A 25,757-nucleotide genomic window follows, 5' to 3' on the forward strand; every position below is an offset into this window, starting at 1 on the left:
AAAACCTCGTGGCACGTGGCACGTGCGATTCCATTTTCCCCATGTTAAGTCAACGGGGTTTTGGACACTTTTTGCGCGATCGGGAATAGCGGAAAAACGAGCCAAGGAAGAGGTGGTTTTCTTCCCAGCATTTTATGGCAAACACGTTTGGGTACACGCTGGTGTGCGCCGTATACCCCTCAGAACTTCGTAACGTGTCTTTGCACGAGGTCAAAGTTGAATTTTTTTCGCTCCCCATGTTAAGTCAATGGGCGTTTTTGCAGAGACTTTTTCATTCGCTCATTGTACAAAATTATATGATACGATTTTGTTTAAACTTTCAGGACTTGTTGAGAAAAGACCATAGAACATGGTGTTATGCTTCGTTAAGCTGTCAGAATTCGTTTGCTCTTTTGAAGCTCGTTTAAAAATGAAAAATTTTAACTTTGAAAGTCAATGGGAGCGTCTTTGATGCTTAATAACTTTTTACGTTTAAGATATGTTTAAGTCAAAAGTTGATATTTTATACAACTTTTGATGCTCTTTCCAATGATATATAGAACGTTATTGCACGTTGTTCCGTTTTCCTGGTGTTGTCCATCTGAACTTGTCAGTCACGTGACCCATTTGACCTTCGGATCCAATTCTGGTAGTCAATTCTGGCGCTTTTGTTACCATAGCGAAATATGTAACGCCGTGTTCACAGTTTACTGACGACGAAGGTCCTGCTTAATCTGGCAAATAGCGTTCGAGAACTGCGGCCAAGCCCCGCTGATCTTGAACGTGATTGGTCGGTGGGCGTAAAGAATCTCCGTCGTCAGGGAGACTGCGAACACGGGGTAAACCAAGGAGTAAACAATCTGTGCGTGGAATGGGGAGTGGTGAATGTGGAACGGCGATGATAGGTGCTGATGTCGTCGATTTTTATTTATACTGTTATCCTTATTATACATTCTGATCATTTTTTATGTTCAGGAGTTTTCTCTGTTGATTTAACATCAAAAACGGTGTGTTTAACTGTTATTGCCAAGTGCCATATTGATATTGAAATTGGGGTACAATTCAACATTCTGATTCACTGGTTTTCTATGGCCTGTTGTGTATCATATTATTGGTAATGTGAATATAGGTACTCCAAACGGCAAACACTGCTATTTTCTGGTATATATTAATGTTTGACCTGATTTTATATTATTGGTAATGTGAATATAGGTACTCCAAACACTGCTATTTTCGGGTATATATTAATGTTTGACCTGATTTTACTTCACTTCACCTTATATTTTTTGCAGGAACAGTTATCACAGCATTATTGTGCAAAAATAAGGGTGGTGTATCACAGCATATCACAGCACTCTGCCAGCCGCTTTTGGCTTCCATAGAGACATCAACAAGCCTATACCTCCAACACTACCGGAGGTTGACGCTAGCTCACGCGGAATGCGCTGGCAGCGGCTGGCAGCGCGCCCATGAAACACAGCCAGGGGTTTCTTCTGTAAAGTCATTGTTGTCTAGGTACATGGGCCTTTACCAATTGTTAACAGCTATAAAAATTGGAATTAAAAATGTTCAGGTATTATGAGCATCAGCTAAACAGGGAAGAGGATTCGGCTTCAGCCCATCTTGCAACGCCTCAATGAAATTTAACGAGAAACTTAAATTGAGGGAGCAGCTACTCAACTGTGGTAAAGCCCATAAATCCTTGTGGATTTACCTACATACCTGAGGTAAATCCACAAGGCACCTTGAGTTCAAAATATGAAGTGACAACAAGCGAAATATAGCAGAAATTGGGACTTAAAGGAGCTTAGAAATAATCTGCTTAGTTCATTTGAAATGTATTGTTACCCACTTTCTAACCATGCATATTTTTGTGTCTTGTGAGGTCTCATATAGCAATAAAAATAGAAAAGTTATACAAGAGCAGTGACATGCATAGTTTGCTTGTGTTGTCACAACTTTGTACAATATTTCCAGCTTTATAATATGCAGTTATCAGTCACATTGGGCATCACACATGTATTTTTTTTTCTGCAGGAGGGAAGACACAGGAGGGAACTAGTGACTCATGTTTTTGCTTCTATCGCTTCACCCCTGGGGAATCAGTTCCTGCACCCCTTGAATATAATGGTCACCAAGGGGTGCTGTCCTGACACGTTCACTTTCTGTTGAGAAGGTTAGAACAAACACCATGTGTGTCATTTAGTTGCATATATAATACTTCAATGTTAAGTCTGCATGAAGTCTGAAGTCTAGCCACTCTTAATCCTAGGTTGTCGTGACGTTAATCTAGCCTGGGTGGATATTTTGCTGTGCTAAAAGCACGGACTCCGCTACGCCCCAGTACGGCGGCTGGGGCGCCTCCCCTGGAGGAAAACGGCGCCGGGGAGGGGGACGGACACTGTTACACTTGCGTTTTTTTGTGTGGGGTAGCGTATACTCTTCTTACAAGTATTTACTATGGACAATGCTTGCGGGTGACCTCCACTGCACGTGACACGTGTAAAACGGAGAGGTGTCACTTTTGTTACGGAGCGAGCGAAGCGAGCGAAGTCTTTCCTTAGATTAACGGAAATTTCTGAGTATGAGCGGCCGGCCGGCCGGCCGGCCGGCCGTGCGGACGCTTTTGCGAGGCTTATAGGCGGCGTGATGCCCCAAAACGGATATTGCGGCGCCGTCGATTGACGCACGAGGGTGAAATTTTCACGACTCGTGGGTCATGTAATTCAACAGGTCGTATTAGCTTTTGGGCACGATTCGGCCGGGGGTGCGCCCGTGGCGCGTGCTCATGTGCGCCATAGGGTTAACATTAAAAACGGCAAAAACAGGCTATTGCTCCAGATGGTCCGACCACTACAACCCCATATGATGCACTCTTGGCTGCATCCCCACCCCACCCTTTCCCCTTACAGTATGAAGTATGAAAAACAGTGATTTTTTACTGGAGCTGCAAAGTGTGCCTTTGAACCACCTTATGATTTACTAGTATCTAATGTATTTGTCCATCAGGATCAGTTATCTAATGGCAGTAGACTGTTGTCTTCACATACTTCATATCTATTTTGGCTACTGCATTGTGTTCTGTAAAAAAAAAATATGGAAAACGTTTTGGATGTAGTTTTTAGTAGAATGCTTCTTTACAGATCCCGAAAGAAGATAACTGCTTGTTTTCTTCACCGCCACCAGTCTACCTGCTCTCTGCACACTCGGCAGAGCGCGGCAGGGCACCCCACGGAGCTGCACTAGTCACATCCGGGCCCCACGCCGGTCGACGGCCGATGCGATGGAGGCACTACTCCGAGGCACTACTGGGAGGCCTGCGGCGCGGACGACGGATGCGGCAGTTGGTCAAGACACGGCAGCCTACTCGAGGTGCTTCTCGCCTGGAGGACGCAGGCGAATCGCGTTATCCTAGCTGTGCCTCGTCATGGTGCGATGAGCCTTAATAGACTAATGCATATTCTTCCTTTGGTTGTAATTCATTTGCTGCTGCCCGCTGGGCTAAGGAGTAACTCTGTGCGCCTACTTTGTGCAGACGCTCGTCCAGTGCCGCCCTTCGTTTGCCGCACATATCTTTATTTATTCTTTGTTACAATTCCGTCTTTGGTCATTTTTTTTTTACCATGGGGGCACTTGAAAGTTTTGTTTTTAAATCTGTGGACATTGAACCTGGAATCGGTTTTTTGTCGGATTTCGGTTTTGTTTTTGCACTGTGGAAATATCTCGTTCAATATTTTTTTAAGATAGGGCGTGTTAAAACTTTTAGTCTCATTACTCCTCTGTGCATTCTAAAGTACTATAATGTGCATCTCAAGTGTTTGGTGCTGTACTGTTATTATTTATGGTTAATCCAGTGCTGATTTATGGTTAATCCAGTTTTTATTCGATTGAATCGTTGTGTGTAATGTGCATGACATCCGCGTACCGCCTGTAGCAGTGTTATATATTTTCATTTATGCTGGAAAATAATAACTTTCTTGTTCATTGGCTTTATTCGATGACAGAGACGTGCCAGATGACTGGGGCTGCGACTTGACTTGGTAGTTGTTAACGGTGCAAACTTCAACCATCAAGCATGATGTGGAAACGTCACATTCCGTTATCAAATCTTCGTACCGTAAATACTGAATAAGATACTATGGTCGCTCATGCCAAGCAAAGTTTGCGGACTTGTTAAAGGTTAAAAGAAAATATATTTCCTTCAACAGATGTCTATAAAATGAGGCTGCAAATGAGCGGTTTTCTTCTGGCAATTATGGTACTATAGCACGTTGCTGATGGAAGGCGGTCAAGAAAAAGATTATTTGCAGTTGTGCCTCATCGTCACTTATTTGCCAAATGAAATTTCAATTGCTGCTGTTATCCCCGGCTATAGTGTAACCGCAGGTTGTTTGAAAAGACAAACACTATTCGTTAGAATTGTGTTTTTCTATTGAAAAACAACCGGAGCGGTCCTTCTCCGGGCTATGTTTTGCATGTCTGGCCGCGAATTGGGGCAACTTGGGTCAGGCCTAAACTTGTGGCTCGATTTTCTTAAAAATTTCAGTGTATGGGCTCCCGCAGGCGATCTACCTGTTGGCACCGGTCGCTACTCGCTTAAAACCTCGTGGCACGTGGCACGTGCGATTCCATTTTCCCCATGTTAAGTCAACGGGGTTTTGGACACTTTTTGCGCGATCGGGAATAGCGGAAAAACGAGCCAAGGAAGAGGTGGTTTTCTTCCCAGCATTTTATGGCAAACACGTTTGGGTACACGCTGGTGTGCGCCGTATACCCCTCAGAACTTCGTAACGTGTCTTTGCACGAGGTCAAAGTTGAATTTTTTTCGCTCCCCATGTTAAGTCAATGGGCGTTTTTGCAGAGACTTTTTCATTCGCTCATTGTACAAAATTATATGATACGATTTTGTTTAAACTTTCAGGACTTGTTGAGAAAAGACCATAGAACATGGTGTTATGCTTCGTTAAGCTGTCAGAATTCGTTTGCTCTTTTGAAGCTCGTTTAAAAATGAAAAATTTTAACTTTGAAAGTCAATGGGAGCGTCTTTGATGCTTAATAACTTTTTACGTTTAAGATATGTTTAAGTCAAAAGTTGATATTTTATACAACTTTTGATGCTCTTTCCAATGATATATAGAACGTTATTGCACGTTGTTCCGTTTTCCTGGTGTTGTCCATCTGAACTTGTCAGTCACGTGACCCATTTGACCTTCGGATCCAATTCTGGTAGTCAATTCTGGCGCTTTTGTTACCATAGCGAAATATGTAACGCCGTGTTCACAGTTTACTGACGACGAAGGTCCTGCTTAATCTGGCAAATAGCGTTCGAGAACTGCGGCCAAGCCCCGCTGATCTTGAACGTGATTGGTCGGTGGGCGTAAAGAATCTCCGTCGTCAGGGAGACTGCGAACACGGGGTAAACCAAGGAGTAAACAATCTGTGCGTGGAATGGGGAGTGGTGAATGTGGAACGGCGATGATAGGTGCTGATGTCGTCGATTTTTATTTATACTGTTATCCTTATTATACATTCTGATCATTTTTTATGTTCAGGAGTTTTCTCTGTTGATTTAACATCAAAAACGGTGTGTTTAACTGTTATTGCCAAGTGCCATATTGATATTGAAATTGGGGTACAATTCAACATTCTGATTCACTGGTTTTCTATGGCCTGTTGTGTATCATATTATTGGTAATGTGAATATAGGTACTCCAAACGGCAAACACTGCTATTTTCTGGTATATATTAATGTTTGACCTGATTTTATATTATTGGTAATGTGAATATAGGTACTCCAAACACTGCTATTTTCGGGTATATATTAATGTTTGACCTGATTTTACTTCACTTCACCTTATATTTTTTGCAGGAACAGTTATCACAGCATTATTGTGCAAAAATAAGGGTGGTGTATCACAGCATATCACAGCACTCTGCCAGCCGCTTTTGGCTTCCATAGAGACATCAACAAGCCTATACCTCCAACACTACCGGAGGTTGACGCTAGCTCACGCGGAATGCGCTGGCAGCGGCTGGCAGCGCGCCCATGAAACACAGCCAGGGGTTTCTTCTGTAAAGTCATTGTTGTCTAGGTACATGGGCCTTTACCAATTGTTAACAGCTATAAAAATTGGAATTAAAAATGTTCAGGTATTATGAGCATCAGCTAAACAGGGAAGAGGATTCGGCTTCAGCCCATCTTGCAACGCCTCAATGAAATTTAACGAGAAACTTAAATTGAGGGAGCAGCTACTCAACTGTGGTAAAGCCCATAAATCCTTGTGGATTTACCTACATACCTGAGGTAAATCCACAAGGCACCTTGAGTTCAAAATATGAAGTGACAACAAGCGAAATATAGCAGAAATTGGGACTTAAAGGAGCTTAGAAATAATCTGCTTAGTTCATTTGAAATGTATTGTTACCCACTTTCTAACCATGCATATTTTTGTGTCTTGTGAGGTCTCATATAGCAATAAAAATAGAAAAGTTATACAAGAGCAGTGACATGCATAGTTTGCTTGTGTTGTCACAACTTTGTACAATATTTCCAGCTTTATAATATGCAGTTATCAGTCACATTGGGCATCACACATGTATTTTTTTTTCTGCAGGAGGGAAGACACAGGAGGGAACTAGTGACTCATGTTTTTGCTTCTATCGCTTCACCCCTGGGGAATCAGTTCCTGCACCCCTTGAATATAATGGTCACCAAGGGGTGCTGTCCTGACACGTTCACTTTCTGTTGAGAAGGTTAGAACAAACACCATGTGTGTCATTTAGTTGCATATATAATACTTCAATGTTAAGTCTGCATGAAGTCTGAAGTCTAGCCACTCTTAATCCTAGGTTGTCGTGACGTTAATCTAGCCTGGGTGGATATTTTGCTGTGCTAAAAGCACGGACTCCGCTACGCCCCAGTACGGCGGCTGGGGCGCCTCCCCTGGAGGAAAACGGCGCCGGGGAGGGGGACGGACACTGTTACACTTGCGGTTTTTTGTGTGGGGTAGCGTATACTCTTCTTACAAGTATTTACTATGGACAATGCTTGCGGGTGACCTCCACTGCACGTGACACGTGTAAAACGGAGAGGTGTCACTTTTGTTACGGAGCGAGCGAAGCGAGCGAAGTCTTTCCTTAGATTAACGGAAATTTCTGAGTATGAGCGGCCGGCCGGCCGGCCGGCCGGCCGTGCGGACGCTTTTGCGAGGCTTATAGGCGGCGTGATGCCCCAAAACGGATATTGCGGCGCCGTCGATTGACGCACGAGGGTGAAATTTTCACGACTCGTGGGTCATGTAATTCAACAGGTCGTATTAGCTTTTGGGCACGATTCGGCCGGGGGTGCGCCCGTGGCGCGTGCTCATGTGCGCCATAGGGTTAACATTAAAAACGGCAAAAACAGGCTATTGCTCCAGATGGTCCGACCACTACAACCCCATATGATGCACTCTTGGCTGCATCCCCACCCCACCCTTTCCCCTTACAGTATGAAGTATGAAAAACAGTGATTTTTTACTGGAGCTGCAAAGTGTGCCTTTGAACCACCTTATGATTTACTAGTATCTAATGTATTTGTCCATCAGGATCAGTTATCTAATGGCAGTAGACTGTTGTCTTCACATACTTCATATCTATTTTGGCTACTGCATTGTGTTCTGTAAAAAAAAAATATGGAAAACGTTTTGGATGTAGTTTTTAGTAGAATGCTTCTTTACAGATCCCGAAAGAAGATAACTGCTTGTTTTCTTCACCGCCACCAGTCTACCTGCTCTCTGCACACTCGGCAGAGCGCGGCAGGGCACCCCACGGAGCTGCACTAGTCACATCCGGGCCCCACGCCGGTCGACGGCCGATGCGATGGAGGCACTACTCCGAGGCACTACTGGGAGGCCTGCGGCGCGGACGACGGATGCGGCAGTTGGTCAAGACACGGCAGCCTACTCGAGGTGCTTCTCGCCTGGAGGACGCAGGCGAATCGCGTTATCCTAGCTGTGCCTCGTCATGGTGCGATGAGCCTTAATAGACTAATGCATATTCTTCCTTTGGTTGTAATTCATTTGCTGCTGCCCGCTGGGCTAAGGAGTAACTCTGTGCGCCTACTTTGTGCAGACGCTCGTCCATAACCGCAGGTTGTTTGAAAAGACAAACACTATTCGTTAGAATTGTGTTTTTCTATTGAAAAACAACCGGAGCGGTCCTTCTCCGGGCTATGTTTTGCATGTCTGGCCGCGAATTGGGGCAACTTGGGTCAGGCCTAAACTTGTGGCTCGATTTTCTTAAAAATTTCAGTGTATGGGCTCCCGCAGGCGATCTACCTGTTGGCACCGGTCGCTACTCGCTTAAAACCTCGTGGCACGTGGCACGTGCGATTCCATTTTCCCCATGTTAAGTCAACGGGGTTTTGGACACTTTTTGCGCGATCGGGAATAGCGGAAAAACGAGCCAAGGAAGAGGTGGTTTTCTTCCCAGCATTTTATGGCAAACACGTTTGGGTACACGCTGGTGTGCGCCGTATACCCCTCAGAACTTCGTAACGTGTCTTTGCACGAGGTCAAAGTTGAATTTTTTTCGCTCCCCATGTTAAGTCAATGGGCGTTTTTGCAGAGACTTTTTCATTCGCTCATTGTACAAAATTATATGATACGATTTTGTTTAAACTTTCAGGACTTGTTGAGAAAAGACCATAGAACATGGTGTTATGCTTCGTTAAGCTGTCAGAATTCGTTTGCTCTTTTGAAGCTCGTTTAAAAATGAAAAATTTTAACTTTGAAAGTCAATGGGAGCGTCTTTGATGCTTAATAACTTTTTACAGTTGAGATATATTTATGTGAAAAGTTGATAGGTTATACAACTTTTGATGCTCTTTCCAATGATATATACAACTTTATTGCACGTGGTGCCGTTTTTGAGAAATATAGTAAAAAAGCACGACATTACCGAGATTTGAGCTCAGACCTATATCGTTACGGTGTCAGGCGGACACGAGGACAGGTGGCGCCGCCGCCGCCCGCATAGCGGCGGGAATGTGAACTAACCTGTTTACCATCTATGGTATGGTACCATCGGGGACCGGCCGCCGTCGGCACCATTTCGGGACTTTGCATCGCAATAAAAGGCTTATTTACAATTGAAAATGGACTAGCGAGAGTCGTTATGGAATCAGAATTTGATGCTCTACAAAACTAGGCTATTTTCATTGTGATGGCATCACAGACTACACCGCTAAACCCAATAAAGCAGATTTATGTCGCGTCATGGATGATTACATATAATGTTTCTTTGATATATATGTAGTCGGGTCTTTCAGCTGCGTCCCTCCCCTCCCTCGCCGCGCCGGCGGGTCGGCCATCCGCGGCTTGCCGCCCGCCGGCTGCTGGCCGGTCAGCTGGCCGGTCAGCTGGTCGCCCGCGGCTGTCGGTGCAGTGCGGGATGCCTACTTGCGGGGGGCCGTCGTGGCGGCGGCCCGGGTGGACTGGGCGAGCAGTGAGTTGGGGAGCGCTGCGCTGTCTGGTGCTCTAGTTTGTATTGCGCTCGCATGATACGGCTTGAGCCAATACAGAGTGCACTAATTGAGCTGAGCAAGTCTTTATATACATTGAAAAGTAAAGCACTTTTTACTGCATCTACGGTGAGATGCTAGATAAAATTTATGGTCTACCTAATGATACTTATTACTTAACAATTAAGTGAATCATTTCGTCGCTAAACTCTCGTAAATTCGTATGTCCGCCTCACTATGGAATTTGGACCGTAACGTATGGCCTTTGCTCAGACAGTATACGAACAGGTGACGGGAATACCTCCCATAGAAGGATGCGACACGATTTTACTGCTAAATAGCGGCCGGCCGCCGTGGGGACGTTTTTGTACGACTTATATCTCGGCAACCACTGGGCTGATACACGTGCGGTTTTTTGTGTGGGGTAGCTTTTTCCCTTCTTTCACATAGTGTGCTACTCTCGATGCATATGGGTGACCCCTAACGCACGTTCCACGTGCAAAGCCAAGAGGTGCCTGTTTTGTAATAAGCGCAATAGCTCGCGGTAATTACTGGGCCGATTGCGCTAAAACTTGGCATGGAGGTAGACACTTTCCAGGCGATGCATTTCCATGTGTCTTGGTAGGGGTGCAACTGCACGTGCGCACGTGCAGGGCGACGCTTCCAGATCTCGAGAACGGCTGGACCGATTGTGTTCAAATTTGGCATAACGCTTGATACCGATCAGTAGGTTGCAGTCATTTAGTATGTATTTCCATGTGCCACGATTGGGGTGCAACTGCACGTGCGCACGTGCAGGGTGACGCTTCCAGATCTCGAGAACGGCCGGGCCGATTGAGTTCAAATTTGGTACACCGCTAGAGACCGATTAGTAGGATGCCGTGCGCAAGTCAGTTTGGACCCATCTTGCACGTGCGCACGTGCAGGGTGACGCTTCCAGATCTCAAGAACGGCTGGACCGATTGCACTCAAATTCGGCAAACATCTAGAGATCGATCAGTAGGGTGCCGTGCACAAGTCAGTTAGTATGTAATTCCATGTGTCACGGTTGAGATGCAACTGCACGTGCGCACGTGGAGGGGTCGTTTCAAGATCTTGAAAACGGCTGGGCCGATTGAGCTCGAATTTGGTACACCGCTAGAGACCGGCGAATAGGGTCCCATGCACAATGCAATTGGACACAGCTTGCACGTGCGCACGTGCAGGGTGACGCTTCCAGATCTCGAAAATGGCCGAGCCGATTACACTCAAATTTGGCACACCGCTATAGATCAGCGAGTAGGGTGCCGTGCACGTCAGTTTGTAGCACACCGACTCCGGTCTGCACGTGCAAGGCTCATCCTCTCGTTTGGGGGCGGGCGTTTTTGCTGCGTTTACAAAGGTGCTTGCTCAAACAACCTGCGGTCCCGCGATGCGGAGCCCAGCATCGCAGATGCTGGTAACCGCAGGTTGTTTGAAAAGACAAACACTATTCGTTAGAATTGTGTTTTTCTATTGAAAAACAACCGGAGCGGTCCGTCTCCGGGCTATGTTTTGCAAGTCTGGCCGCGAATCGAGACATTTTGGGTGGGGCCTAAACGTGCATTGCGATTTTCGTAAAAAGTTCAGTGTATGGGCTCTCGGGGGCGATCTACCTGATGGCACCGGTCGCTACTCGCTTAAAACCTCGTGGCACGTGGCACGTGCGATTCCATTTTTCCCATAGTAAGTCAATGGGGGTTTGGGACACTTTTTGCGCAATCGCGAATAGCGGGAAAACGAGCCAAGGAAGAGGTGGTTTTCTTCCCAGCATTTTATGGCAAACACGTTTGGGTACACGCTAGTGTGCGCCGTATACCCCTCAGAACTTCGTAACGTGTCTTTGCACGAGGTCAAAGTTGAACTTTTTTCGCTCCCCATGTTAAGTCAATGGGCGTTTTTGCAGAGACTTTTTCATTCGCTCATTGTACAAAATTATATGATACGATTTTGTTTAAACTTTCAGGACTTGTTGAGAAAAGACCATAGAACATGTTGTTATGCTTCTTTAAGCTGTGCAAATTCGTTTGTTCTTTTTAGGCTCGTTCAAAAATGAAAAATTTTAACATGGAAAGTGAATGGGAGCGTCTTTGCTGCTTAATAACTTTTTACAGTTGAGATATATTTATGTGAAAAGTTGATAGGTTATACAACTTTTGATGCTCTTTCCAATGATATATACAACTTTATTGCACGTGGTGCCGTTTTTGAGAAATATAGTAAAAAAGCACGACATTACCGAGATTTGAGCTCAGACCTATATCGTTACGGTGTCAGGCGGACACGAGGACAGGTGGCGCCGCCGCCGCCCGCATAGCGGCGGGAATGTGAACTAACCTGTTTACATCTATGGTATGGTACCATCGGGGGACCGGCCGCCGTCGGCACCATTTCGGGACTTTGCATCGCAATAAAAGGCTTATTTTTTTGAAAATGGACTAGCGAGAGTCGTTATGGAATCAGAATTTGATGCTCTACAAAACTAGGCTATTTTCATTGTGATGGCATCACAGACTACACCGCTAACCCCAATAAAGCAGATTTATGTCGCGTCATCGATGATTACATATAATGTTTCTTTGATATATATGTAGTCGGGTCTTTCAGCTGCGTCCCTCCCCTCCCTCGCCGCGCCGGCGGGTCGGCCATCCGCGGCTTGCCGCCCGCCGGCTGCTGGCCGGTCAGCTGGCCGGTCAGCTGGTCGCCCGCGGCTGTCGGTGCAGTGCGGGATGCCTACTTGCGGGGGGCCGTCGTGGCGGCGGCCCGGGTGGACTGGGCGAGCAGTGAGTTGGGGAGCGCTGCGCTGTCGGTGCTCTAGTTTGTATTGCGTTCGCATGATACGGCTTGAGCCAATACAGAGTGAACTGATTGAGCTGAGCAAGTCTTTATATACATTGAAAAGTAAAGCACTTTTTACTGCATCTACGGTGAGATGCTAGATAAAATTTATGGTCTACCTAATGGTACCCATTACTTAACAATTAAGTGAATCATTTCGTCGCTAAACTCTCGTAAATTCGTATGTCCGCCTCACTATGGAGTTTGGACCGTAACGTATGGCCTTTGCTCAGACAGTATACGAACAGGTGACGGGGATACCTCTAATAGAAGGATGCGACACGATTTTACTGCTAAATAGCGGCCGGCCGCCGTGGGGACGTTTTTGTACGACTTATATCTCGGCAACCACTGGGCTGATACACGTGCGGTTTTTTTGTGTGGGGTAGCTTTTTCCCTTCTTTCACATAGTGTGCTACTCTCGATGCATATGGGTGACCCCTAACGCACGTTCCACGTGCAAAGCCAAGAGGTGCCTGTTTTGTAATAAGCGCAATAGCTCGCGGTAATTACTGGGCCGATTGCGCTAAAACTTGGCATGGAGGTAGACACTTTCCAGGCGATGCATTTCCATGTGTCTTGGTAGGGGTGCAACTGCACGTGCGCACGTGCAGGGTGACGCTTCCAGATCTCGAGAACGGCTGGACCGATTGTGTTCAAATTTGGCATAACGCTTGATACCGATCAGTAGGTTGCAGTCATTTAGTATGTATTTCCATGTGCCACGATTGGGGTGCAACTGCACGTGCGCACGTGCAGGGTGACGCTTCCAGATCTCGAGAACGGCCGGGCCGATTGAGTTCAAATTTGGTACACCGCTAGAGACCGATTAGTAGGGTGCCGTGCGCAAGTCAGTTTGGACCCATCTTGCACGTGCGCACGTGCAGGGTGACGCTTCCAGATCTCAAGAACGGCTGGACCGATTGCACTCAAATTCGGCAAACATCTAGAGATCGATCAGTAGGGTGCCGTGCACAAGTCAGTTAGTATGTATTTCCATGTGTCACGGTTGAGATGCAACTGCACGTGCGCACGTGGAGGGGTCGTTTCAAGATCTTGAAAACGGCTGGGCCGATTGAGCTCGAATTTGGTACACCGCTAGGGACCGGCGAATAGGGTCCCATGCACAATGCAATTGGACACAGCTTGCACGTGCGCACGTGCAGGGTGACGCTTCCAGATCTCGAAAATGGCCGAGCCGATTACACTCAAATTTGGCACACCGCTATAGATCAGCGAGTAGGGTGCCGTGCACGTCAGTTTGTAACACACCGACTCCGGTCTGCACGTGCAAGGCTCATCCTCTCGTTTGGCGGCGGGCGTTTTTGCTGCGTTTACAAAGGTGCTTGCTCAAACAACCTGCGGTCCCGCGATGCGGAGCCCAGCATCGCAGATGCTGGTAACCGCAGGTTGTTTGAAAAGACAAACACTATTCGTTAGAATTGTGTTTTTCTATTGAAAAACAACCGGAGCGGTCGTTCTCCGGGCTATGTTTTGCAAGTCTGGCAGCGAATCGAGACATCTTGATTGGGGCCTAGACGAAATGTACAATCTTCGTAAAAAGTTCAGTGTATAGGCTCCCGGAGGCGATCTACCTTATGGCATCGGTCGCTACTCGCTTAAAACCTCGTGGCACGTGGCACGTGCGATTCCATTTTCCCCGTGTTAAGTGAACGGGGTTTTGGACACTTTTTGCGCGATCGCCAATAGCGGGAAAACGAGCCAAGGAAGAGGTGGTTTTCTTCCCAGCATTTTATGGCAAACACGTTTGGGTACACGCTAGTGTGCGCTGTATACCCCTCAGAATCTCGGAACGTGTCTTTGCACGAGGTCAAAGTTGGAATTTTGCTGTGTCCCATGTTAAGTCAATGGACGGCGATGTCGAGACTTTGCAGAGACATTTTCATTCGATCTTTGTACAAAATTTTAGAGATAGATTTCGCCCAAACTCTTATATCTTGTAAAGGAAAGAGCATAGTACATGCCGTTATGCTTCGTTAAGCTGGCAGAAATCGTTTTTTCTAATAAAGTTCGTTTGAAAATGAAAATTTTTAACATGGAAAGTCAATGGGAGCGTCTTTGTTGCTTAATAACTTTTTACGTTACAGATATATCAAAGTGAAAAGTTAATAAAACATACAACTTTCGATGCTCTTTCCAATAATGTATAGAACGTCACTGCACGATGTGCCGTTTTTAAGAAAAGTTGTAAAAAAGCAGGGCTCGACTGTGACTTGAACCCAACCACATTAGAGTATACGAATAGGTGACGGCGATACCTCCCGTGTGCGGATGCGACACTGATTATTGCTAAATATTAGCAGTAGGCCGCCTGTGGGGTGCCTGTACAAACCTTATATCTCTGCAACCACTGGACCGATTCACTCGCGGTCTTTTGTGTGGGATAGCTCCTTCCTTTCTTACACGTAGTGTGCTACTCTCGATGCGTATGGGTGACCCCTAATGCACGTGCCACGTGCAAAACGAAAAGAAGTCAGTTCAGTAACAAGTCTAATAACTCTGTAGTTAGTTTGCCGATTGCGCTGATACTTGGCATGGTTGTAGGCACCCGCCGCGCAATGCATTTCCATGTGTCACGGTTGGGGTGCCGCTGCACGTGCGCACGGGCAGGGTGACGCTTCCAGATCTCGAGAACGACTGGGCCGATTGTGATCAAAGTTGGCACACCGTTAGGGCTCGGCGAGTAGGGTGCCGTGCACAAGTCAGATGGGACCCAGTTTGCACGTGCGCACGTGCAGGCTGACGCTTCCATATCTCAAGAACGGTTGGACCGACTGTGCTCAAATTTGGCATACCACTAGAGACTAGTTAGTAGGGTGCCGTGCACAAGTCAGTAAGTATGTATTTTCATGTGCCGCGGTTGGGGTGCAGCTGCACGTGCGCACGTGTAGGGGTCGTTTCCCGATCTTGGAAACGGCTGGGCCGATTCAGATTAAATTTGGTACATCGCTAGAAACCGGCGAATAGAGTGCCGTGCACAAGTCAATTAGGGCCCAGGCTGCACGTGCGCACGTGCAGGGTCACGCTTCCAGATCTCGAAAACGGCCGGGTCGATTGCACTCAAATTTGGCACACCGCTATAGACCGGCGAATAGGGTGCCGTGCACGTCAGTCCGTAGCACACCGACTCCGGTCTGCACGTGCAAGGCTCATCCTCTCGTTTGGCGGCGGGCGTTTTTGCTGCGTTTCCAAAGGTGCTTGCACAAACAACCTGCGGTCCCGCGATGCGGAGCCCGGCATCGCAGATGCCGGTAACCGCAGGTTGTTTGAAAAGACAAACACTATTCGTTAGAATTGTGTTTTTCTATTGAAAAACAACCGGAGCGGTCGTTCTCCGGGCTATGTTTTGCAAGTCTGGCAGCGAATCGAGACATCTTGATTGGGGCCTAGACGAAATGTACAATCTTCGTAAAAAGTTCAGTGTATAGGCTCCCGGAGGCGATCTACCTTATGGCATCGGTCGCTACTCGCTTAAAACCTCGTGGCACGTGGCACGTGCGATTCCATTTTCCCCGTGTTAAGTGAACGGGGTTTTGGACACTTTTTGCGCGATCGCCAATAGCGGGAAAACGAGCCAAGGAAGAGGTGGTTTTCTTCCCAGCATTTTATGGCAAACACGTTTGGGTACACGCTAGTGTGCGCTGTATACCCCTCAGAATCTCGGAACGTGTCTTTGCACGAGGTCAAAGTTGGAATTTTGCTGTGTCCCATGTTAAGTCAATGGACGGCGATGTCGAGACTTTGCAGAGACATTTTCATTCGATCTTTGTACAAAATTTTAGAGATAGATTTCGCCCAAACTCTTGTATCTTGTAGAGGAAAGAGCATAGTACTTGCTGGTATGCTTCGTTAAGGTGGCAAAACTCATTTTTTCTTTTAAAGTTAATTTGAAATTTAAAATTTTTAACATGGAAAGTCAATGGGAGCGTCTTTATTCCTCTATAACTTTTATCTTTAGTAAGATATATAGGTGAAAAGTTAATATAATATACAACTTTCGATGCTCTTTCCAACAATGTATAGAACGTCACTGCACGATGTGCCGTTTTTAAGAAAAGCTGTAAAAAAGCAGGGCTCGACTGTGACTTGAACCCAACCACATTAGAGTATACGAACAGGTGACGGCGATACCTCCCGTGTGCGGATGCGACACTGATTATTGCTAAATATTAGCAGTAGGCCGCCTGTGGGGTGCCTTTACAAACCTTATATCTCTGCAACCACTGGACCGATTCACTCGCGGTCTTTTGTGTGCGATAGCTTCTTCCCTTCTTACACGTAGTGTGCTGTTCTCGATGCGTATGGGTGACCCCTAGTGCACGTGCCACGTGCAAAACGAAGAGGTGTCAGTTAGGTAACAAGTCTAATAACTCTGTAGTTAGTTTGCCGATTGCACTGAGACTTGGCATGGATGTAGACACCCACCGGGCAATGCATTTCCATGTGTCACGGTTGGGGTGCCGCTGCACGTGCGCACGGGCAGGGTGACGCTTCCAGATCTCGAGAACGGCTGGGCCGATTGTGATCAAACTTGGCACACCGTTAGGGATCGGCGAGTAGGGTGCCGTGCACAACTCAGATGGGACACATTTTGCACGTGCGCACGTGCAGGCTGACGCTTCCAGATCTCAAGAACGGCTGGGCCGACTGTGCTCAAAATTGGCATACCGCTAGAGACTGGGTAGTAGTGTGCCGTGCACAAGTCAGTTAGCATGTATTTTCATGTGCCACGGTTGGGGTGCAGCTGCACGTGCGCACCTGTAGGGGTCGTTTCCGGATCTTGGAAACGGCTGGGCCGATTCAGATTAAATTTGGTACATCGCTAGAAACCGGCGAATAGAGTGCCGTGCACAAGTCAATTGGGGCCCAGGCTGCACGTGCGCACGTGCAGGGTGACGCTTCCAGATCTCGAAAACGGCCGGGTCGATTGCACTCAAATTTGGCACACCGCTATAGACCGGCGAATAGGGTGCCGTGCACGTCAGTCCGTAGCACACCGACTCCGGTCTGCACGTGCAAGGCTCATCCTCTTGTTTGGCGGCGGGCGTTTTTGCTGCGTTTACAAAGGTGCTTGCTCAAACAACCTGCGGTCCCGCGATGCGGAGCCCAGCATCGCAGATGCTGGTAACCGCAGGTTGTTTGAAAAGACAAACACTATTCGTTAGAATTGTGTTTTTCTATTGAAAAACAACCGGAGCGGTCGTTCTCCGGGCTATGTTTTGCAAGTCTGGCAGCGAATCGAGACATTTTGGGTGGGGTAACCGCAGGTTGTTTGAAAAGACAAACACTATTCGTTAGAATTGTGTTTTTCTATTGAAAAACAACCGGAGCGGTCGTTCTCCGGGCTATGTTTTGCATGTCTGGCCGCGAATCAGTACAACTTGATACCAGCCAAAACTTCTGCAACGATTTTCGTAAAAATCTCAGGGTATAGACTTTCGAAGGCGAGCTAGCTGATGGCACCGGTCGCTACTCGCTCAGAATTCTTTTGCGCGTGGCACGTGCGTTTCAATTTTCGCCCATGTTAAGTCAATGGGGGTTTGGGGCACTTTTTGCGCCATCGGGAATGGCGGACAAACGAGCCAAGAAAGGGGTGGTTTTCATCCCAGCATTTTATGGCAAACACGTTCCGGTACACGCCAGTGTGCGCCATATACCCGTCAGAATCTCGGAACGTTTCTTTGCACGAGGTCAAAGTTGGAATTTTGCTGTGTTCCATGTTAAGTGAATGGACAGTTTTGCAGAGATATTTTCATTCGCGCACTGTACAAAATTATGTGTCACGATTTCGTCCAAACTTTCGAGAGTTGTTGAGAAAGGAGCATAGTATATGCTGTTGTGCTTCGTTAAGCTGTGCAAAATCGTTTTTTCTTTAAAAGCTTGTTTAAAAAGGACAAATTTTAACATGGAAGGTCAAGGGGAGCGTCTTTGTTGCTTAATAAGTTCTTACGTTGCAGATATATAACAGTGAAAAGTTCATACAATATGCAACTTTCGATGCTCTTCCCCACGATGTACAGAACGTCACTGCACGGTTTGCCGTTTTCAAGAAAAGTTGTCAAAAAGCAGGGCTCGACTGTGACTTGAACCCAACCACATTAGAGTATACGAACAGATGACTGGGATGCCTCCCGTGTGCGGATGCGACACTGATTATTGCTAAATATTAGCAGTCGACCGTTGCGGGGGAGCCTTTGCAAAGGTTATAGCTCCACAACTGCTTGACCAATTCATTCGCGGTCTTTTGTGTGTGATAGCTTCTTCTTTTCTCACACGTAGTGTGCTACTCTCGATACGTATGGGTGACCCCTTATGCACGTGCCACGTGCAAAACGAAGAGGCGTCAGTTTGGTAACAAGTCTAATTACTCTGTAGTTAGTTTGCCGATTGCGCTGATACTTGGCATTGATGTAGACAACCGCCGGGCAATGCATTTCCATGTGTCACGGTTGGGGTGCAGCTGCACGTGCGCACGGGCAGGGTGACGATTCCAGATCTCGAGAACGGCTGGGCCGATTGTGATCAAAGTTGGCACACCGTTAGGGATCGGCGAGTAGGGTGCCGTGCACAATTCAGATGGAACCCATTTGGCACGTGCGCACGTGCAGGCTGACGCTTCCAGATCTCAAGAACGGCTGGACCGATTGCACTCAAATTTGGCATACCGCTAGAGACTGGTTAGTAGGGTGCCGTGCACAAGTCAGTTAGTATGTATTTTCATGTGCCACGGTTGGGGTGCAGCTGCACGTGCGCACGTGTGGGGGTCGCTTCAAGATCTTGGAAACGGCTGGACCGATTCAGATTAAATTCGGTACACCGCTAGAGACCGGCGAATAGAGTGCCGTGCACAAGTCAATTGGGACCCAGGTAGCACGTGCGCACGTGCAGGGTGTCGCTTCAATATCTCGAAAACGGCCGGGCCGATTGCACTCAAATTTGGCACACCGCTAGAGACCGGTTAGTAGAGTGCAGTGCATGTCAGTTCGTAGCACACTCATTCTGATCTGCACGTGCAAGGGTCATCCTCTCGTTTGGCGGCGGGCGTTTTTGCGGCGTTACAGAGGTGCTTGCTCAAACAACCTGCGGTCCCGCGATGCGGAGCCCAGCATCGCAGATGCTGTATGTGAAGCGGTCTTGATGCAAAAATTCCGGCAGGCGGTTATTTTTCTGTTGGTAAAACTGGTCTCAGGTCATGATATTTTCCGGGCTGGTAAAAAAAAAAAAATGATGGGCTCGAGGGTACAATTTGGTCGTGATCCAATGCCTTTTACGTGAGCTTTTAACGAAAAACCACCCGCCGCCCTGATACGTACAAGGGTTAAATGGGATATAGCATAGGCGGCGGAACGGGGAGGGCACCGGGGCACCGTGCACCCTTTGATTTTTGCATTTTAACATTAGCCCTATGGGCGTTGCATGGAAAGAATGGGACCAAAAGTCAGCAGTGCCCCCCCCCCTCCCCGTTAATTGAAGGTGTACCGACGCTACTGGGATAAAGGTATTAAATGTTTTGTGGAGGAAGTGTCATGTTTTAAATTTGATGCATTGGAAATGCACAAATACCCAAAGAGTTCCAGGACGGTATGGAATTTCAGTAAACTTAGTTGTGTCAGCAATGGGGTCTGGTAGGTGGGGGTAATGGCCCTGCCTGGCGCCCAAAAAGGGGGCACGACCCCGAATGACCTGCCGACCACTGGTCTAGACCGTCCGCTCGACTCGGTCAACCAGTCAGCTCTGCCGCGGGCCGGCTGTGACGTCACCTCTGACGTCACCGGCTGACTCAGCGCCCGGTCCCGATGACCGGTCGGGAGGGGGGGAGGGTGCCGACTGGTGCCGCCCCCTCAGCCGTCGTCGGACAGTTTGTGTCGGTGACTGAGGGTGCAGACGGCCGACGGGATTATTCAGCGGAGAGTCAGACACGACGATTGAGGCGCAAGGGCTGTTCTCTAGTCAGGACGTCTTCTTGTGACGCTGATGGCTTGCAAGCATGGGTGTGCTCATGACCCAGTTTTTATCTCTCCTCCACGGTGGTTGTGTTTATTAGACGCTAACAGCACGGGTTGACAGCCCGCTGCCAGCCGCAGTCTGCAGCATATCATACATGCTGTCAGTCACTTGCCGCTGTCTACTCTGTATGGTGACAAAATCACTCGCCAAGTGTAGGGAAACCGACCCTTGGTCACATGTCCAGGGGACGAGACAGGCTCCGACATTTAGCTCAGAGATGGCGATCCAAAGTCTCTTAGGTCCCTCTACCACCAGCCGGTGGCTTTGTCAATCAATGACTGGCCTGGTGACCTTTACTGCATCATTTGCGTCACTCCATTGACCGCTGAAAGTTAGTACCTTGGGGTCACCAACAAACAGCGTCCAGAAATACACTCCGTCTCCGAGTGTCTCTAATACACACTACCTCAGTCCCCACGTCCAATCAGCTCAGTCGAACCCCCTGGGAGTCCAACATTGCGAGCTTTGAACTTCGGCCGGAGTCTCTTCATCAACCCTGATCACACACTGCTTTTTCTGAGCGTTTCATCCCAGCCCTACGCAACTTCTTTTTCTGATGTGAGTGCCAGCTAGATCTTGTGAGATAAATCTAGTTGATACCGAATTTGAAATGAAAGCATGAGCTAATTCGAACAGCAGACGGTCAGTCACTGTTGGAGTAAATCTAGTCTGATGACGGATTGTGGAAATCTGCAGTGCGCCTTGTATTCCAGATCAATAGGCAGTAGAGCTGCGGTCTGTGTGGGCCTTCTCCAGACGGCTGGCGCCATGACGACGGCACGCTGTTCTCAGTTGATGTTTGGGCTGAGCCAGCTCTGCTGACTCAGCTGTCAGCGGCTGGTCAGTCTCACCGCCAGCTGCTGGGCTGACAGCAGCTGCTGCTGCCGCCAGCTGGGGGCTCAGATGGACCCTAACACCTCAGTCGTCATCGGGGCTCACATGTCATCCCACCCGTCATCGATAGCTGATCTGCCACACAAACCGTCATCGACAGCTCGCTGCTGTCTGTATCGGCTCCAGAACTATTCCATCTCCCCCTTTACCTCCAAACAGTATAGTATACCGCAGCCGCCAGCGGCATGATGCACCCTTCTCCGGCCTCTCGAGTGACATCATGGAATTCGCTCCGTTCAACACGGCATCAGATGAGGTCACATGGTGCCCCCGGCCGGCTGGACCCCGGAGAGTGACGACACAACTCGGCAGGGACACCGCATTCCTCAGTGACACAATTCGTGACGTCACAGAGGCACGTGACTCTCACATGGCGATGCCTCAGACATCATGAACAGGCGATGGGCCCGTTGCCAGGAACAGTGATCACATTGGACTGGATTGCGCCGAGTTGAGTTACGTAACATTCGTCTGCATTTGGAACGCGAGCATGTTCTGTTAGTTTGCATTTGAAGCGAGGGCAATGAATTTAGGTACATCATAATGGCCGTTTTCACGACGGAACTTTCGCAGAGGAACTTATTTGATACCTAAAAAGTACCTACCCTTTGAGGCCTTAACATCCCTCAAACTGAAATATTTTATGTTCAAAATAATTTTAGAAGTTTAAATCCGGGCATTTTTTGCCCTCAAATCACTTATTTATTTACAAACACAGCAATTTTTGGTTCTAGTAGCCCACCTTTCGACTATGAGGTATCAAATCAGCGTGGCAACTTGCTCCCTCTTTGCTCCCTCGGGTATCTAATTCCGGAATTCTTAAAAACAAGGAAAGTACCTATATATCGAGTTCTCTTTTATACCTATTCAGTTATGTTTTAATGGTGATTAAAATATGGCAATTTTTTTAAAATTACATTTCATATAAGAAAACACGCAAAACAATGAAACAAAAATAACTACGGCAGATAATTACCTTCAGGTATATAATTCCCACCAATCAGCACCTCAGTAGGATATGACGTCATACAAGAATGGTGGTGAAGGTAGTTTGCAGTCCCGGCCGGTAGGTCACGTGACCGCCGGGCGCCTCGGGTCACGCGGCGGTCGGGAGTCGGAAGCGGGGCGTGGTCGCGGGCGGACGCGCGGGGCATCATGCTTTGCTTTGCTTGCTTTGTCAACTTCATATAACTTACTATCGCATTCGTGTGAAAGCCAAACACTGCTCAGTGCCCTTAGAAATTGAGTTTTGGAAAGCTCAAGTCCCTATAGCTCCTCAGGTCGGCAACAGTTGAAGCCTCATCTGAACCCATGTGAAAAAACGAGGGTAAGGAACCTTGTGTTGCTTTTTCTTTTACCGTCATAATTATCTCAAACCATCACAATTTTGAGTTGCCACATTGTCTGCTTCACTACATTCGTGTAAAACTTGGGTGAAGGCTGGTGGCTCAAAGAAAGGTGAAGATATTTCTTTAAGTGCCTAATCCGTGAAATATCCCGGCTTTACAAATCTACACTTTTCATTTTCTCCACGATACATTTTTTAAAATTGTTTAAATTTAATCTTCATTTGTTAAAATCAGGGCTTTGGTTTTGTGTAAACTAGATCATAAAGTTTACTATAGTTTTGTGTAACCTGATGGCTGAAGAAAATAGTAATTTTGCTAAAATGATGTGCGGAAATTTGTTGCTTTCCAAATCAAATTAATCATACCTATATTTCATTCAAAATTAGGAGGCATTATTACTGTTTTTTCTTGTAACATGAACTGAGTTTGGGTACGGTGCTCCGGAAACGTTGTGGAACTTTAAGCTAGCTAGAGCAGTTTCCATAAAGATTGTTTAGATAGTTGACATGGCTTGTTGACAACTCTTTTGCTGTTTCTAAAAAAAGTGAAAAAAATATTTTCCTGCATTAAGCACACAAGGCATGTTATTCTCATAAGCTATCGAATGTGTGTGTGTGTGTTTTTTTTAAGCTGTTTTTTTTCAGCTTTTAAGCTGTAACTTCAGTTACTTCACTTTAGAACATATTGCCCAGAATGCGTCACTGATCATGAGCTAGTATATCATATCATATGTAGCAAATACATAAATGAGAATAGTGTGTCATGAATTTTTGTGCATGCTTCTGGATCATCTGTAATTACATCAAAGGCTCGGCTCAAGAGTGTCCTGCCGACCAGCTTATGCCCAACCCTTTCTGTCCGCAGAACGTCGCCTGCGACTCCCGCACGCCGTTTGCCCCGGCCGTCCGTACTGGTCTTCGCGCTGCGAGCCGCGCTGGAGTTCGCGGCGGCGTCGTGGAGCTCCCATCGGGACGGCGTGTGATGCCCGCGTCGAGCTTATAAGCCGTGAGCTTCGATTGGCGGCTCACGCGGTCACCAGCTGTATGTACAGCCTCGGCCCCGACGACCCCGCTAATGGCCGAGACCGGCATACCCCCGGCATGGGTCCGCTGTCCGGCGCAGCGCTGGCCGCCCGCATGCTACTTTTGGCTGTATCGCTGCCCAGCGGGAGCGCGCTCCACGCTGCGGAAGAGGTACACGTTGCGACCCGACTGAGGACCGCAACCGGATGGTGACACGTCGGCCTCTGCGCCCTGGCCGGGGCAGGCGTGACCGACGTCACAGTGGAGGAACGCCCAAACAAGACCAGCCCACCGTCGGAGCAGCATGGAAATATCATGTTCTGCCTGGACGTCGGACCCGGCGGCCGCAGTGCACCTGCACACGTGCGGAGAGGGGCGCTGGAGGCTACTCTGGAGCTTCTGCCATTCCGCGGCGCGACTGCTGGCAAAACGGCGGCGATTGAGGCGGTTGGGAACAGCTGCAGCAATGGTGATGGCGGTGATGGCGACATGGCGGTTTGGGACTTCATCTCAGCGCGGCCGCCGCCCAGGCGCCGCTGCGTCCGGCTGCTCAGCCACCTACCGGATGGCGGGGTGGCCCTTACGGCCCTCACGCCCGTTCGGTCTGCGGCCACGTTGTGGGGTGGCGGTCGCGGGGTTAGCGGCGTTGGACTTCGTCCTTTATCCAGACTGCACCGTACCATCTGAACGGATGTATCTGCCAAGAAAGATGACATCCAAGGCGGCTATGAGGCGATCACAAAGCTTCACCAAGAGCTTCTCCTTCATGGGGCCGGCCGGCCGTTAAGTCGCAACACCGGCTGCCGAGTGCCAACAGCTGCGTGCGCTGGCGCCGACGCGTTGTGGGCCGCGCTGCTGACGCCCAAGCTGCGATATCAACCATCTATGAATAAGTGGCAGCGGTGGCGGCTTGTCAGTTGTTAACGTGCCTTAACAGACGTTGCGAATAGCCCGCGTTGGAATCGCATGGTTGGCAACACAACGCAAGTAAAAATGGGCTTCCTTGATGAACCTACTTTTTAAGCATTGTAGCCTTTGTAATTTTGGATGTTTTGTTGTAGATATTATTTTCTACATATATACTATATAGGCACTCACGTGCTTTAAATCGCGCAATGCAATTGAACCATGGTAAAGACAATGATAAATGAACTGAGAGCTGACATGCCCCATGCTTTGTGTGTGTATGTGTGTGTGTTTTTTTTTTTTTGGCGAGTCGATAAAAGTGGTTTTGGACACTGGATGAGTTTTTAGGGGTGTGGTGAGGGGGGATGTAATTCCACAGACCTTCTGTCAGATTCACTAATGCAGTAGGTCTGTGCGGTGTTTAGTTATCGGAGCATTCTTTGAAAGTCGTGAATAGGGCCACCGAGTACCCAGGGGCGGCGCCACGGGTTTTCGATAGGGGGGGACGGGGACCGAAAATCGAAAATCCCAAAAGTAGATACTGATCGTGTATGCAAAAAAAAAAACGAGGCACGTAACGCCGCGAAACTTGGCAAGGCCCAAAACACATCGAATAGTGCATCCCGTTTCCAAACTTATCCTAGGACACCTAAGATCGATCACCTTTTCAAGCATCCTTGCCTCTAAATTAAAATTTGCAGTCTTGCCAACTCAAAGCTGGTTTCCTACAAGCTGCGAATTGCTTAGGTATGAGTAGCAGTGCCAGCTACTCTTACGTTTCGTACTTTCAAATTTTCGATCTTACGTCTGGTCAGCTTCAGGGCTTCACCATCATATAGTCATGGAGGAAAAGTGGGAATGTCTTCTGCTCTGACAAGTGCGCCAAAATTGCAATATAATTTCAGAATCATGACATCACCACCTGATCCATATGCAACGGGCAGGGTGCAGCTAATGGCTAGCCGTCAGTGGTCATGTCATCGGTGGTCACTCAAAAGGCCATGCTAGGTCATGGAAGGTCACCAGCCGTTATTTGATCACACTTTCTGATTGATTTTACTTGCCAAGAGCTTTGCGGGAAAAACGAGCGCATGCACCGTTGAAAAAAATGAGTGAAAGGGTCTCAGGTCCGGCGACCTCTGCAGGTGAAATGCCCCAGGGTAGGATTCCGGTGCTTGTTGATTAACTTCGTCAAAAATGGCAGTAGAGCTGTGATGTCGG

At 47.8% G+C, this 25,757-nt stretch overlaps 2 long non-coding RNA genes across 2 annotated transcripts; both read left to right on the forward strand.

Annotated features, from left to right (window-relative positions):
* The first annotated feature begins 832 nt into the window (after positions 1 to 832).
* Positions 833 to 3,963, forward strand: LOC122366909. The gene is made up of 2 exons (XR_006253967.1): positions 833 to 884; positions 3,123 to 3,963. It is a non-coding gene; the product is annotated as an uncharacterized LOC122366909 (long non-coding RNA).
* A 1,459-nt stretch (positions 3,964 to 5,422) lies between these two features.
* LOC122366911 lies at positions 5,423 to 8,057 on the forward strand. Its single transcript, XR_006253968.1, has 2 exons — positions 5,423 to 5,461; positions 7,700 to 8,057. It is a non-coding gene; the product is annotated as an uncharacterized LOC122366911 (long non-coding RNA).
* The last annotated feature ends 17,700 nt before the right edge of the window (positions 8,058 to 25,757 follow it).

The sequence above is a fragment of the Amphibalanus amphitrite genome, unplaced genomic scaffold, assembly GCF_019059575.1.
Source record: "Amphibalanus amphitrite isolate SeventyFive unplaced genomic scaffold, NRLGWU_Aamphi_draft 000838F_arrow, whole genome shotgun sequence".
Lineage (NCBI taxonomy): Eukaryota > Metazoa > Arthropoda > Thecostraca > Balanomorpha > Balanidae > Amphibalanus > Amphibalanus amphitrite.